This window comes from Pezoporus occidentalis, unplaced genomic scaffold (genome assembly GCF_034315485.1).
Source record: "Pezoporus occidentalis ecotype Australia unplaced genomic scaffold, CSIRO_AGI_Poc_V1 ctg76, whole genome shotgun sequence".
Taxonomy (NCBI): Eukaryota; Metazoa; Chordata; class Aves; order Psittaciformes; family Psittacidae; genus Pezoporus; species Pezoporus occidentalis.
The window spans coordinates 1448946-1463863 of NW_026916115.1; the positions used below are offsets into that span (position 1 = coordinate 1448946).

Below are 14918 nucleotides of genomic sequence, written 5' to 3' on the forward strand. Positions count from 1 at the left end.
ACTGATGGAGCACCCACTCACACCCACAAGCACGTTTGTGGCTCATTTCCACCACATTCATTTTTATTTTGCACAGAAAACCTGGCCTGAGAAATTCAGCAGCAAAGCTCAATAACACCAACAAGTGCACAAAGACATTTTCAAGCTGTCCACAGAAAACTTTCCAAGCAATCAGCATCCCTGAGATGTCAGGGAGGCAAGGCTGGCTGCAGATCACATGCAGCCACTGAGGGATTTCTAGACACAGACCTGACACAGTCAAGCTACCCCTCTGCAGAAACTTCTCACAGTTTCTTTTCAGACACAGTGGATCTCCAGCCAAATTGTTGAATCACCTGTACCCTGGTGCAGGTCCAAGAGCAAGCCCAGATATTCACCCCACTGCCAAGAGCTGAGGGTCTCCCATGTCACCCCAGCAAATAGCCAGGAGCTAAGCCAGCATCTCTGCGTGAACCTCCTTTTGCCAGCTGGCTTCCCCATCCCATTTGAAAGTCAGAGTGAGCAACCTGGATGAGAAGTGCAGCACTAAGTACATGACTATAGCATGCTCTTTGGCTCAAATGTGGCCCAGCACACCTGGAGCCCAGGAAGCAGTGTTACAGGCACAGACCCACAGCATACCCTAACCCCCCATGCAGGTTTTGACCAAGGATGCTACACACCAAGCAATGCATCCTCTAAAGAGGCTCGGGTGCTCTCTGCAGCCCACAGGAGCTTTAACATGAGGCCAATATGAAGTGTTTATAAAAATCACAGTTTGGTGCAAGCCGTGGAGCTCTGGGTACATACAGCCTGCTCGAACTAACGGATCACATTTATTCCCAGCTTGCTACTTCCATATTGCTGGGGAGGGGGGAAGCCCAAAACCAGAGAAGTGATGATAAATTCCTAAAGCTACTCTAGCAAGGAAAAAAAAACACCCACCAAAACACCCCATAGCAGAACCAGCCTCACACCATGTCCCAGAAACTTTCTGCACTGCAAATGCTGAATTAAGTCAAGAAGAGGGGGGAAGAAACAAAAAAAACTTCCACAGGAGATTTCTATTGTGTCTCCTTTCAAAAGGACAACACGAACCAAGGTCTCTCGTTGCTGCTTTCATATTCAGCTGACCACCTCAGCAGTTTGTTATTTAAGAGAGAAAACCTGCACCTTTGCCCTTGGGTCCTAAGCAGGGTACGGGAACATGGGCTGGGTGCACACTGCCTGAGGAGAGCGCAAAGAGTGCAGCCACCAGGATGTCACCTAAAGGGACTTACCTAGGAATGGCAGGACGGACAAATGCTCACAGCCTAAACCCAATAGAACCTGGCCTGATTTCACCCATCCTTGTTGCTGTGCTTCACCCCAGGAACCACTGCATCCCCTCAGTGTGACATGTAGGGATGCAGAGGGTTTGGACCTGCTCCTGTGCCAAGTGCCTGCTTACAGCACTGCATGGCAGTGAACAAGGGGTTCAATCCACCAGCCAAACCTGTATAGAAGTACTGGTGCTTCTCAGCATCCCCAGGCTGCCTCTAACTCAGCTGTAAGTTTTCCCTCCAGGAAAGCCATAGGCAGCAAGCCCCTCACCCCAGCCAGCCTTAAAGCAATAGCACAGCCCTGTCATACAGTGCAGGAAGGGGTAAGCTCATGGGTGCTCACCTTGGGCTGCACCCACCCATGTCTCCTGCAGCTCCTGCCATGGTTCACCCAACCATCGTGGTGTGCTGGGACCCTGCAGCCGCTGTCACACCAGGACCTCCTCTGGGTCCAAAGCAATCCTTGTTAAAAATAGGTTCTACCTACAACTCTTCCAGGTCGCACGGCCGTCATCACCATGGCCCTGGCACACCTCCCGATGTGACTAATGCCAGCGGTGTGTGACTAACACCCCATCCTGCACTGGGGAGGGAGACAGTCCCCAGCAGCACAGGCAGGGACGAGTGGGCTGCCGAGCCACAGTGTTTTGGCTGGAACAACCTCTACCCTCTCTTCTCCACAGGGTTTCTCCATGTGTCTCACCCAGCCTGCCAGCATGCACCATCCCAGGCTGGGAGAGCATCCTGGTGGTGCCACCCACCACCCTGCTCCTCCCAGGCTGCAGCATCCCAACTAGTCCATCCCCAGTGCAAGGATGCTCCAACCAAAGCTCAGCTCCCAGGTCTCCCCAGGGAAAGGCTGCCATCCCAGTCCACTGCAGTGTGCCTGAGGGATCCTCCAAATCTAATGATGCTTTGGTTATTTCTGAAAACCCAGGGGCCTGGAGGCAGGAAACAAGGGAAAGCTTGGCTCAGCACTAGATAAGCAGCTGTCTGACAATCCCCAAAGAACCCCCAGCCACTGAGGCCTCAGAGAGGTGAGGGGGAAATCAAAACAGAGATCACATTCCAAGGAAGATGCTGATTTACTGAATGGAGTCCAGAAAACAAGCATGACTTGGAAAAATCATTAGCTTGGAGAAAAGATGTGGAAAAGTACAATTGTTTGGCATCAAGATGAAACGGAGACAAGAACATCCTCAATCACACTAAGCATCGCTGAGAGGCCACCAGAATAAACTGCTCCCCAGCCAAAACAGGATGAGACCAGAAGTCCCTTCCAGTTCTCCCTCCTGTTTTTCTTTGGCCCCAAAGCTTCAGAAAACAGAAAGAGACCTGAAAACATGAATATAGGAAGTTCTAATGGTTTTCAGCTCATTTTTTAGATCACAAATCAAATTTTTTACATGTTTCTGTATCCCAATGCAATGTTTGCATCTTCTTGGCTGGAGGAAACAGCAGGATACAGCACCACAGAGCCTGCAGCATTCAACCCTTGAATCCACAAAACTAGAGACCTCAAAAAATAGAGGGGATAAAATCCAAGTAAATACATCCAATGCAACAAGCACATAAAGAGACTTTTGAAGCCACCCATACCCCCCAGCCCTTTGGAAACACATTAAACATTCCTCAAGACAGCTTTTACATATTGTGCTGGGAACCACGCACAGACCAGGGAGGGTTATTTGTCTTCTCCTCCCAGTGATGCACAGCAATAGCTGCTGGCAGCCCAGGTGGTTTAACAGCAGCAATGTAGGACATGCACAAAGATGCCAGCGTCACACAGGAAGCAGCTGTTTCTGTTGACTATGTCCACCTAGTCCAGCCTGTTAGAGGAGCCTCACACTGGGGCAGGAGATGGGAAGGTCAACACTCTATCCTCATTTTACATGCCAAGATCACCATATGAATAAGACCTCACTTGTGCTTCTGAACCAAGGGTCCTTCCCACACCCAGTGACAGACCACCACAGCAAAGGAGCTTGGGCAGATGTAAGCACTTCTCAATACAATCCCATAAAGCAACATTAAAATTGACGCGCTACAAGAGGATGAGATGGGATAATCAGTTCCTGGTGCAGTGTATTTGTGTATTCTAATAGCAAGAATCCAGTATCAACTGAAAGTGAGAACTATCAAGCCTCAGTACTTACTTCATAGCTTCAAGAGACACATTTATTTTCTATCTCTGGTCTCCTCTAATATATATGTATTTTTAAAAAAAGAAAAAAGCACACATTATTAAGGGAACTGACGAATAAGAGCAAGATGAAAACACTGTAAATTGCTCTGTCATGTGTGTCCAACTTGGTTGTTTTTTTCTTTTAAAAGCATTTAAATCCTCACTTTTAATCGACACTGCTCCTGCTGCAGGAAACCCCAACCACAGCATAAGCCTTTTATTAATAAAATACATAGTCGATCCAACAGAGCAGCTTCGCCCTTTCTTATCATCACCTCACCCCAGCTCTCCTGTGCTGGCACTGCTTCCAGGCACAGAGAAACAAACAGCAGTGCCCCAGAGCCCCCTCACCTGTCTATGCACCCTCCTGTAAAGAAGGGCATAGCACTGCTAAGAACTGACCAGACTCTTCACTTCAGTGCAGAGGTGACAGTGTTCAGCCACCCTGGGAATTGTCTTTATCCTCTGCACCCTGCATGCCACTCCCTGGGGCACAGAGAACCCCAGCAGCACCCACACCCTTTATGATTACAGATCTAGTGCACACAAAGGTCCGCTTTTACTAAAGGAGCTGGTGACACCTTCAAGTCAATGCATCACGCCCTCCTCCATCACCTGGGAGAAGCTGCTTTAGGGTATCTCTACTATGCAGGAGTTCCTCATCTTGTTATACAATGCCCCTTCGGAAAGCCTGGGCCAAGAAACTCGACTGGTTTGGCACACAGAGGCTGCAGCAGGAGCCCTGGTAGTATCAGTGCCTCAGCTGCCCGCCTGCCTGCTTTCCAGGAGCTACTCCACAGCCCCCAGCAGCAGTTCATGTTTCATGCCAGAGAAAGCATCCTTGCTTTCGGCTCGCTTCCTGGGGTGAGCTGCATGGTACAGATGATGGAAGCAGGAGACAAACCAGATCACATATGAAGGCTTTTCAAAATTAAAAACAGGGAGAACAACATTAATTCAGATTACAGCTTTTGATCCAAGCAAGCTCAAGTCACCCAAAAATCCCAACAGTGGATAGGAGTAGGTCTGAGCCCAGTTCTGAGCTGCAGCCCCATCCCTGAGCACACCAAAGCCCACTTAAGCATCCCAGCAGCCCTCTTCAGGACAGAGGCTGGAAAGCTGCTTTCCTCTGGAAGGTTATCATGGGGAAAACAAGTTCCAGCTCTCAAGGAGCAGCAAGAAAATTAACTACCAGGAATAACAAGTAGGAAACAGGTGACAGCTTCAAGACTAATAAACTCTCCCAGCAACACTAACAGCTTTCTGCACGAGCAAAACAGACAAAGTGACTGAAACAAAGTCACGACAGTCACAAGTTGAGTGAGACATGAGAACAACTGAGTAAGTTTTGGCAGTTGGCTGGAAATAGGCAGTGGAAAAGAAAGCAGGCAGAGCAACTGCAGCATCCCTGCTGCCCAGCTCCATGTTCAGCTGCAACCCAGCCCCGCTGTGCTGAAAGAGCAGCAACACTTCTCTAAAGGTCCTACACAAGAGCAAGGACTAATGCTAATATCTGTGCATTGCCATATCTCATTGGCAGAAGGGTGAAACTCTGCAGCAGAGTAATAAATTCTCCCTCTCAGACCTTTAACAAGACATGTGAGTGCTGCCAGCCCAGGGTGCAGGAGGGGAACCAGGGCAGGAGACACCTGCTAAGCAAAGAAAGTGTCAGCTCCAGACAGAAGTTGCTGGGAGAAAAAAGTGCCAACAGAAGGGAAAGAGGGGGGAAGAGGGGGAGGGGAAGTCATCTGTAGCTGGTGGAAACTGTCTATTCTACCACAGACGACACGCTTCATTTCAATTTTGCTTTTTATATCACATCCACTAGAAGAAAAACATCACCAGATTAAAAAGATGGCTTTCAAACCTAAAGCCTTCAAACCTGTAACTTCCTATTCCAACAGGCAACATTAATTCGGGTTTTTTCAAAGCCTCTACCCCCTCCTCATCCCTTTTACTTGTTCTCATGAATGTGCCTGGTGCAAGCTAGCTGCACTCCACAGAAGCATTTAAAATTCAACCAAAGTGCTGTCTCCGAGGACATGGAAAACCCTGTGAGTGGCTGCCAGACTGCAATGCGATGCACAGGATGCCCATGGACTCCCCAGGACACCAAGCTGCACCATGAGGAGTTGGTTTCCTCCCTTCTTTGCTCAGCACCACCCCAACACAAGAAGGCATTCAAGAGCATCCCTCATTCCCCATGACATTGCCCTCTGATCATAAAGCGCTCCAAGACCCAGTATCACTTCTGATGCCAGGATGGGGGCTTAGGGGTGCACTCAGTCTAGCCCTGCACCGCACACCAGCTCCACCCCAGGAGCTATTGAGGGGATGGACCCGTGACAGGCTGGGGTGATAACTGTGGGACAGGTCAGGATGGAAAGGGAAGTGGACCCCGGAGCTCAGAACCCAGCTGCAACAAGACAAGACAGAGAGAAGGTTGAAGAGACAGCAAGCAGTAGCCTGTGGTTAGGGTATAGGGTGCAAGACCAATGGCTTTCCAGCCTGGGTCAGAAGCAGGTTGGAAGGGGGTAGAGAAGATGCCCAGACAGGTATGAAGGTGAACATGAACAAAGCAATGCTTTCCTGCTGAGACCACCATGGGGTCACTGCAGCCATCCAGCCCAGAGTGGCTAGGGAGGAAGCAGGGCCAACATCCAACCCATTCCTCCTGCCTTTCTATCCTGACATTGACTATGGAGAGACAGCCTGGCTGCCAGAGCAGAGGGGCTGGGCTGTGCTGCCCACCTCCTCCAAACCCTTCCCACTGCCTCCTTGGCTGTTTGCACACAAACATTCACCCTGGCACAGGCTGAGCTCGCACCGCTGGCAGAGCAGGCAGGGTCCTTTCCTCCTGGAGTGGAAACGGGAGGCATAGGCAAGGAAAGAGGCCAGCAGGATGGGCAGGGCTGCACTGCAGCTGGCCACAGCAGAGACTGGGAGCCTGAAACAGCCTCCAGGGAAGCGACAGCCACCAAAGATGGAGTAGGGAGGAAGGAATATTGCTGAGCACAAAGCAAGGAGGACCAGGAGAAATACACAAAGAATTTATAAATCCCCATGTAGATGGGAAAGCCACGTGAGCATCGTCTCCCCAGGAGGACATTGGTGAAAGCAACAGCTGCTACGCACCGGCACAGAACGAGAGATCACCGCCCTTCCTCCTCCCAGGAATCTGGCACCCTGGAAAAACCTGCCCAGCCTTTGCATTTTGCAAACCTCAGCTCTAAAAATAACCATCGGTGCAAGTGACACATTTTGAGCGGAGCCGGCAAGCGGCAGCCCACAGAACCAGACTCACTTAGCATCAGCGGACATGTGTTTTGTAAACAGATTTTTTTAAGGTTGCTTAGTAAGCTGCTGATCAAACAGCCAAAGCCATTGTCTGATGTGGCAGAAATGAAGGGGGGACCCAAAGACAGGGGAAAATCCTGCAGAGGAGCATGGGATAGAGAAAACTCAAGAGCTGGACCCCGTTTCCCAGCATGTCCCTCATGCCTATATTCACACTTTTAAGACGGAGTTTCTCACCCTTTACTGCCCCACAACAGGGGTCCCAGCTCCAGCCATGCCCACAGCACCAAGCCCCCTCACCAGCTGCCTCCAGAGAGGAAAAACCCTATTTATAGAGAAAGCAGAGGAGCAGCGATGTCCAGACAGACCACCCCACTGCCACAGGGCTGTGTACCATCTCCCACTCTCCTCCCCAAGCTCCCAGGTAAGCAGGGTATGTTCCTGCAGGGCTGCAGCCATCCCCCAGGGGCTGGGATGATTGGCAGAGCACAGAGCAGGAGGAAGAGTCACCCAGACTGTTCCCCAGTTAATACCATGGTAATTAGCCACCATCTTGAGCAACTCCCATTAGTTACAGCCTGATTTTCTCAGGCACAGCCAGCACACGAGATGTCAATTAAAACTCATCACGCAGTCAACTTGGAAGTAGGCACCCTGGCCCACCGTGGGGCTCATCCAGGTCATGGAAACATGCGGAAGAGGTGCTCCTTTCCTTGAAGGACACACTTAAATTAATTGTGAACTGAGTCTTATTTCCCAGCCCTGATTGGAAAGCCTCGGTGAATGCATGCTGGCTTTCCAGAGCAGATGCTGTAGGGCTGGAGAGGCCACCAGGGCTGGATCTGTGCCCCAACAGCAGACCACAGCCGGGGTTTCTTTCTGGAGCTCTGCTCACATGCTCCCACCACTGCATGAACCCTCACTCCCAGCAGGATTCACACCCTATGGCGGGCAGGGTGGCACAGGGGCTTGGGGAGCAGGCTCACTGCCTGCGGGAAGAAGCTCACTCTCCAGAGCTCTTTGCTAACAGTAGAGCCGGTTGAACAAAGCCCTTCACCCTCTAGCACCCATCCCTAAAAGTCACAGAGGATGCCCCAAGGATGGGTCAACATCAAACAAGCTGCCTAGCATGGATCAGTTGCATAAAAGCACTCAACACGGGTCCCAGCTGGAGGGCATGAAGCAGATGCACCCCTCTCTGCATCCGGAGTAACAGGGAGTTAAAGCCCACCTTCCCCCTGCAGCTGGGAAAAACAAAGCAGGGAAAATGCAAATGCTTTGCTGGACCAAGTATTAGCCACAGCTTAATTGCCCCTCTCCAGGGATCTGGTCGCAGGGGTAAGGTTCATCATCACCCAGGCCTACCAACATCTCCATGCTCTAAGGCACCTTTCCAGCTGGTTTGGTGCTTATTTATAGGCAGCAGTCCTCAGAGAACTGCAAGAGGAGATGAAGCTCAACCTCTTCCACAGAAAGCTTGACAATGCTGAGCTTTCTTGCTGCCTAGCTAAGTGGGGGGACAGGGGAGCAGCACTGGAGGGAGTAGAAATCAGGCTCCAGCATCTCTGGTATCTTGCCTGTGCGAGTACAGAGGCCTAACACACACGGTGTGTTTTTAACAGGATCCTATATTCCTTGCTTGTTAAATGAAAGGAAATAAGAGTATTTTGGTACCAAAGAAATAGAATAACAAACATGAGCCAGGCTGAGAAGCGCAGATGCCTATGGATGGTGAGCAGGGCAGCAGGGCTCTGTCCCTCTGAGGGGAGTGCGTGTTTTGGTGCCTGTGCTGCCTTGATTAAACAACTGCCTGGGAAACTCAATGTTTGATTTAAATCCACTAGAGGTGTCCTCTGAGGCAGAGGGTACATAACTTAACATGGAAAGTGCTAAACTTAACCCTCTGGGCTGAAGAGGAAGAAAACATCTCTTCTGAGCTAATAACTAACACAGGAGATGGACACAGTTGGAGGGTCCCCTTGACCTTAGCATAGTAAGGGGGAGAATCCCCAACAAAGCAAGGGGGTAACCTAGCTCCTCATTTTGCAGATGCCACATCTCAACATCTCAGGGGAATTGTGGAATAACTGGTGCCAGGGAACCTCTGATTGAAGCCACTGCTCAGAGCAAACTCAGAATGATGCCACAGACACCAGAAAGGGAGAAATCGCAAAGCTTTCACTGGGCTGCACCAAGCCTTCATCCCCGATCCCCCCATCTCCCACCCTGTTCAGTTCTCAGCCTGACAGAGAGCTCAGCAGCCTCTCCCTGGGCACGAGGCCTCACGGCTGTGACTAATGGTGTGTTTTGACATCCCTGAAATACTCCAGCACTTCATTTCAGCCGCAGGGAGCAGGAAGGAAGGAGGGGACATGCTGGTGCGGAGCCGGCACTGAGAGGGAAGGAGGAGCAGGAAGAGCTTTTGCAAAAGCACCAGGCAGCAATAAAGCAGAGCAGCATCTAAAACTTGCAGGAGATGGCTGAGGAGCAGGCTGAGAACTGGAAGACACCCAGGAAGCCTGTCTGATGTGCTCCTCACCTGTGCCTCCCCTGGAGCTATGCAGAGGTACAAGGCACTGGCTTTATTTAGTGTCTCCCCTCACCCTGCAGTTTCACTGCTTGAATGGGAAGACAGGGATGCTTCAATAATTCCTAGTGAGCCTGTACCTGGTGCTGAGGGTTGTGGGATTGCCCCAGTCCCCTGCCCAGGCTGGCAGAAGGCAATGCCACCAGCCTCAGTCTCTCCAGCAGAGCCAGGAAAGCAAGATAGGGATCCCTGGGGAGGTTAATTAACAAACATCCTTCCTGTGCTAAAACAGTCACCTCCGGCCCCAGGGGGGTCAGTGGAGACATAGCCCCAGCCTCTGGTAGGGGAGCAAAGAGCATCCCAGCCACCAGCTGAGCTGCTGGTTGAGACCATCTGCCAGCAGCAGCACTGGGGAGAGAAGCAGCTGACGCCATGGGGGGGAACTGGCTTTTTTCCTGACAGCTCTTTTACTCATCACCAGCTGCTCACGCTGGGGTTCAGATGGTCCTGCTGCACCCCAGCAGGCTGGGGGAGAGGGAAGAGCAAGGTGCCTGTCTGGGGATCCAGATCTCCACATGTGATCCCCAGAGAGACAGAGGTGGGAAGTGGAGCAGCCTTGGGAAAACTGACCCAAAATGCACCCTGCCCTGAGGTAAGAGCCAAGGGATGGCTCAGCACATTGCTAGATTCACTCCAACCTAGCAAGCAGAGCCCTCTTTGCACCAAGGAAGAAGAACAGTCCTCCAGGCTGCATCATCCCAGCCCACTGTACACCCATTTCAGCCATGAGCATCCATGGATCAACCCAACCACAGAATGCAGAAAGTTAGCAGAAACTCCACCTGGCATAACGAGAGTGCCACTCACAGAAGTTTTCTTGGGTCACTGTGAGCAAGGAGACCAGTTGACAGCAGTAGTGGGGAAGGGATTGTTTTCTCTTTTCAGCTGTCACTAAAGTCATCAGTGTGGCTGTGAGTGATTCACACCAGTGTATGAAAAGCCTGACTCAGGCACTGGATGCAGTGGGTGGGTGCACTGACTCAACCATGCCAGGGATGGGGCACAGGGGGCTACAGCCTCACATGGCCATGGGAAAGTCTTGTTTGCAGGGGGACAAAGGCACCACTGGCTGGGAGATCACACAGACATGCTTATATCAGCAGCAGCATGCGTGAGCCCAAGGAAAACACCACATTTCAGCATCAACCTGTCACCCATCCAGAACAGGTGCTAAAGTGCAGCAGGGATGGGGCACGCTCTCATTTGGTCTTTCACTGGGGAAAGCTATACTCTTGCCTGTGTGATGGCAGAGGAGGAGGAAACCTCCAGGTGCTCAACGGGTGCAAATGCATCCCAAACTACAGTGAGCAAACTTTCCAGGTACTCCAGGACCAATGAGAAGCAAGGAAATTCAGCCATGCAGAAGGAGAGACAAGAGGGGAGCTTAGTGCCTGGGGACAGCCTCCTGCCACAGCCATCTTCTCTACTTTCAAGCCTGTAGACACACACCTAGGAGAGCACCAGTGCTGAGACCTGCCCTGTGACCCTGCCATGCTGCCTGTGCCATGCTAGTGAAGGGCTGCATTGCAGAGACCCCCACAGTTGCTGACTAGAGGGACCTCAGATCAAAATTCCTTGGCATCCTGCTGCTGCCATGTGCCAGCAATACTGTGCAGACACTTTGGGGAGAGGGAGCTGAAGAGAACCCCTCCAAAAGACACTCCCATTTGGATGGTGCTCAGTCTCGAATTACTCAACGGATGGTAGCTATGTCCCAGTCTTTGCCAAAATTGCCAGCAGCAGCAGCCGAAGCTGCAGTCGTGTGTCTCATCTCACTGACAGCACCTTCCATAATGCTGTCTCATCTGCCAAACAGCCTCGGCCATGGATACGGACCAGCTGAAAGTGTCACCACATCCCACGGCATCCTGAGCCCAGACCTCCCCATCTGCAGCATGGACCAAGCCTGGCCTCGTGTCAGCGTGAAGAGGGGGATGAGATCACCCACCCAGGGGAATGCAGCCCATAAGGGAAGTGAGGGTGGTCCAGGGAACAAGTAGCACTTGTCTGTTTCAGGATCGTGGGTGAGAGCTACCCTGGCCATGCAGAAGGCCAGCAGGAACCACAAGCACCAAAACACCCACTCAGCCATGCAAGAGCAGGCAGGAGAGCTACAGGAACAAGACAAGCAAACCCTGATTTTGGGCACCACTCATTCATCACTGCCACCAACAACAGCCAGGATGGACCAACCTTAGAAGCAGCCCCCAGACCCATACAAAGTGGGGACTGGGTGCAGAGAGACCACACAAACCGCTGGATGCCCAGGGCAGGCAGGGCAGGCTGCTGGGGACTCCCATGCAGCCTGTGCACTCCCAGAGAAGAGAGGAAATCCTGCACATCTGGGAGGACTTGGGCTAGCAGAGGACTGGAGCTGGACAAGTCCAGGGCAGGTCACTACCACTGCCCCTGCCCAGAGCATGGGCTCTTCAGAGTGCTCAGAGCTCTCAGGTGGCCGAGGCAGGGGAAGAGAAGGGGCTAACACCCCACCTCGGCCTCATCCACCCCACCCGGGGCATGAGGCAGGGCAGCCCCCGACACAGACACACATACAACTCTGCTTCCCAGGGCAGAGGGTCACCCAGCCCCACCAGCCGAGCCGAGCCCGGCCCGGAGCCGCAGCACGGCCACGGCCGCTGCCGCTGCCGACCGGGACCCCGACGGCAGCCCCCGGCCCCCTCCCGCGCCCAGCGGAGAGCCACCTTAAGCGGAGAGCCGAGGTACCCGCCGCTCTCAGGCTACCTTAATAAAAACTTTGTGAGCGCAGAGCTGCTTTCCCAGGCACGGCCGAGCCGCAGCCTCCGAGAAACCCTCGGGAAGGATCGAAATGGGGAGTCGAGCTTCAAACTTGCGGTGCCCTCCCAAAGAGCAGCTCCATCCTCCCGTGCGAGGAGGAGAGCCCCCCGGCCCCGCAGCCCGCCGGGGCCCCAGCCTACCTCTCTTGGCTGGCTGCCGCCGGTTCCTTCCCCCCGTTCCCGTCCTCCTTCCCCGACGCGACGGCGCAACGTGCGCCCGAAGCTCAGCGCATCCCCAGCGGCTGGGGTGAGACAAAAGCCGCCGAGAAGGGAGGGGAGGAGGTGTTCACTGAGACGGAATCGCTCAAAGAGAGGAGGAGAAGGAGGGGGATGGAGATAGCCTCAACTGGCGGGGACTGCCGTCTCCCGGCCGTCTCCAACAGGTAGCAGCGAGCGGGGGGACGCGATGTCCCTAACGGCGACAGCGTTTCTTTACTTTGGGAGGGCGAGTGGGATCTCCCCAGGGCCAGCATCCCTGGCAGCACCTAGCGCTGGGCACAGCTTACCTGAAAATAGAGGCATGGCTCCTGCAGGAGAGCTGGGTGAGGTCGGGATACTATTCCAGAGACATTATTTGTTATAGGAAGGGAGAAAAAGAGCCGGGGGGAGGTAGAGAGAAAAAGGGGGAGGGGAAGGAAGGAGGGAGAAACAAGAGGAGCAGGGAGGGAAGAAAAGGAAAGGGGGGGGGGGGGGGGAGAACGACACGAAATTAAAAAAGAAAAGGGGGGGGGGGCGAAATAGAGACAGTTAAAATCTGTCTCCTGCCCACACAGTGGGAAAGAAATTTCTGACAATCGGAGAAAGGGAACTCGCACATACACCAGAGGGGGCAGACGCAAGATAACAAAGGAGGAAGGAGCCGAGCTCCACCAAAACAGAGCAGGAGCTGTCCGGGCACACCCCCCTTGCACACGCACCGGGGTAAGGACGGGTGCACATCTCTCTGCCCACCAGCACAGCTCGGCCACTCCACCTGCCCAGCAGCAGCACCCAGAAACCTGCACCGTGGGTGCTTCAGGAGGTTTGATTTGAGCAGCTCAGACCCACACCAGGACTGTGGACTGCTGTCAAAGGACCCCACATTGCCCCACCAGCCAGTGTTGGTGCTCCTGAAACCCTCTTTTGCAGCCCAGGTCTCCCCCTTTCTCCACACACCTCAGTCCAGGGCTTAGTGACCTCCATAGATCTTGCCACACAAAGCAGGCATGAGTTTTCCAGCCACCACATATCCAAGTGAAATACTACCCTGCACTCCCTTCCCTTCTCTGACATGAGATCTCCTCTTAGCCAGCATCAAAAGCAAGGGCAGTTTCGGGGGTGGTGAGGGTCATGGGGGCATAAGGACCTCAAGATCAGCCAGAGATTTACACCACAACATCTGAAGGCTGCTGGCAGGAAGGGGTTGCATTCAACTCTTCAATCATGTTTGCAGCCCATTTTGCAGAGGTGCATGCCCACTGCTTCTGCCTGGGCTCCATTTTGCTTTTCCTGGCACCTTGGGCAGCACCTGTGGATAACTAGACCTGAAGGTGCAAGGTAGCAGAGCTACAGGTGGCACAGGCTCTCTGTATTTTAGTCAAGGAGACCTACAGCACTGTCACAGCAGTGACAGCAGCCCCTTGGCAGCATCACTGGACTAAGGCAGCGCACAACTCTTAATATTCACCCTTGGCATGCGCAGGGAGAAGTCCTAGCACGGCATGGCTCAGATGAGCCCAGCTGGTTTGCACAGGAGTCCCCAAAAGCTTTTCATTGCTGGCTTCTCTGGGAGACAGCCCACTGGCCAGGGGACTGTTTGGGTGGGCAGGATGCCCCCACACCACAATGCCCCTCCAGCTCCCCACTTTCCTTCCACCACACTGCAAAGCATCCCAGCAAACCTGTGCTGCTTGGCAGTGCCCAGGAGCATTCCAGGCTTCAGAAACTTCCAGGGCTGGACCAGTAGTGTTGCTAACACTGCCCTGAAGCTTCCTCTGTCCCTGTGCTTGTACCGAGTCTCCCAACATATGCTGCTGCATGGCACACAACCCCTGCCCCAGCACATACCTCACCCTCCTGTGGCAGCCATTACTGGTATCATAGTTCACGTCACCCCTGAGAGCCAGGGCACCAAATACTTGGGACAGTTTATGTTACTTTTGCTTTATCAAGGCATTGCATGGCTCTGCAGTGGCACACTGGCACCTCAGGGGCTGGGGAAGCAGAACAAGGCACCCAGACTCCCCTTCACAGGGACACCTGCCTGTGCCACCCAGCATGAGTGCTGTCTCTTTAAAACCTTCATCCCTAAATCTGAATGAAGCTAAAGGAAGAAAATCCTGGAGAGGAGTGCTTCATTTAGACATCCCCTCCACACTCCCATTCATTCACATACTCCAGCACACTTCTGCCCCAGCACACACATGTGCCCCAGCACACTTCTGCCAGCACCTTGGGGAAAAGGCACAGAGAAAAACCTATAAATACCCATTCTCTTTGAGATGCATAAAAATTCCTCAACCAACTGCCAGGACACTGCATACCAAACTGGCAAATCCAGCCCAAGCAAGGCCATCCTGGCATTTGCAGAAGGCAAAAAGCACTGCCAGAAGGCCCACACACATCAGCAACCCCATTTCTCCCATGTTGCTAGGATCTGACACTGGTAGGGATAGGTAAATACACACTAGAAGAGTGCATTCATCTGGCCTTCCAGAGAAAAGGTTTTGACACCCTCTAACACACCATCCCGCACACATGGTACCCCCCAGATC

The 14918-nt window shown here is 52.8% G+C and overlaps 1 protein-coding gene across 1 annotated transcript in view; it reads right to left on the reverse strand.

Moving 5' to 3' along the window:
• Positions 1–12791, reverse strand: part of CACNA1E (calcium voltage-gated channel subunit alpha1 E) — a 141469-nt gene extending 128678 nt beyond the window's left edge. The window contains exon 1 of the mRNA XM_062602329.1: positions 12672–12791. The gene's annotated coding sequence lies outside the window, so the exon portion shown is untranslated. The remainder of the gene's footprint in view (positions 1–12671) is intronic.
• Positions 12792–14918: the final 2127 nt, after the last annotated feature.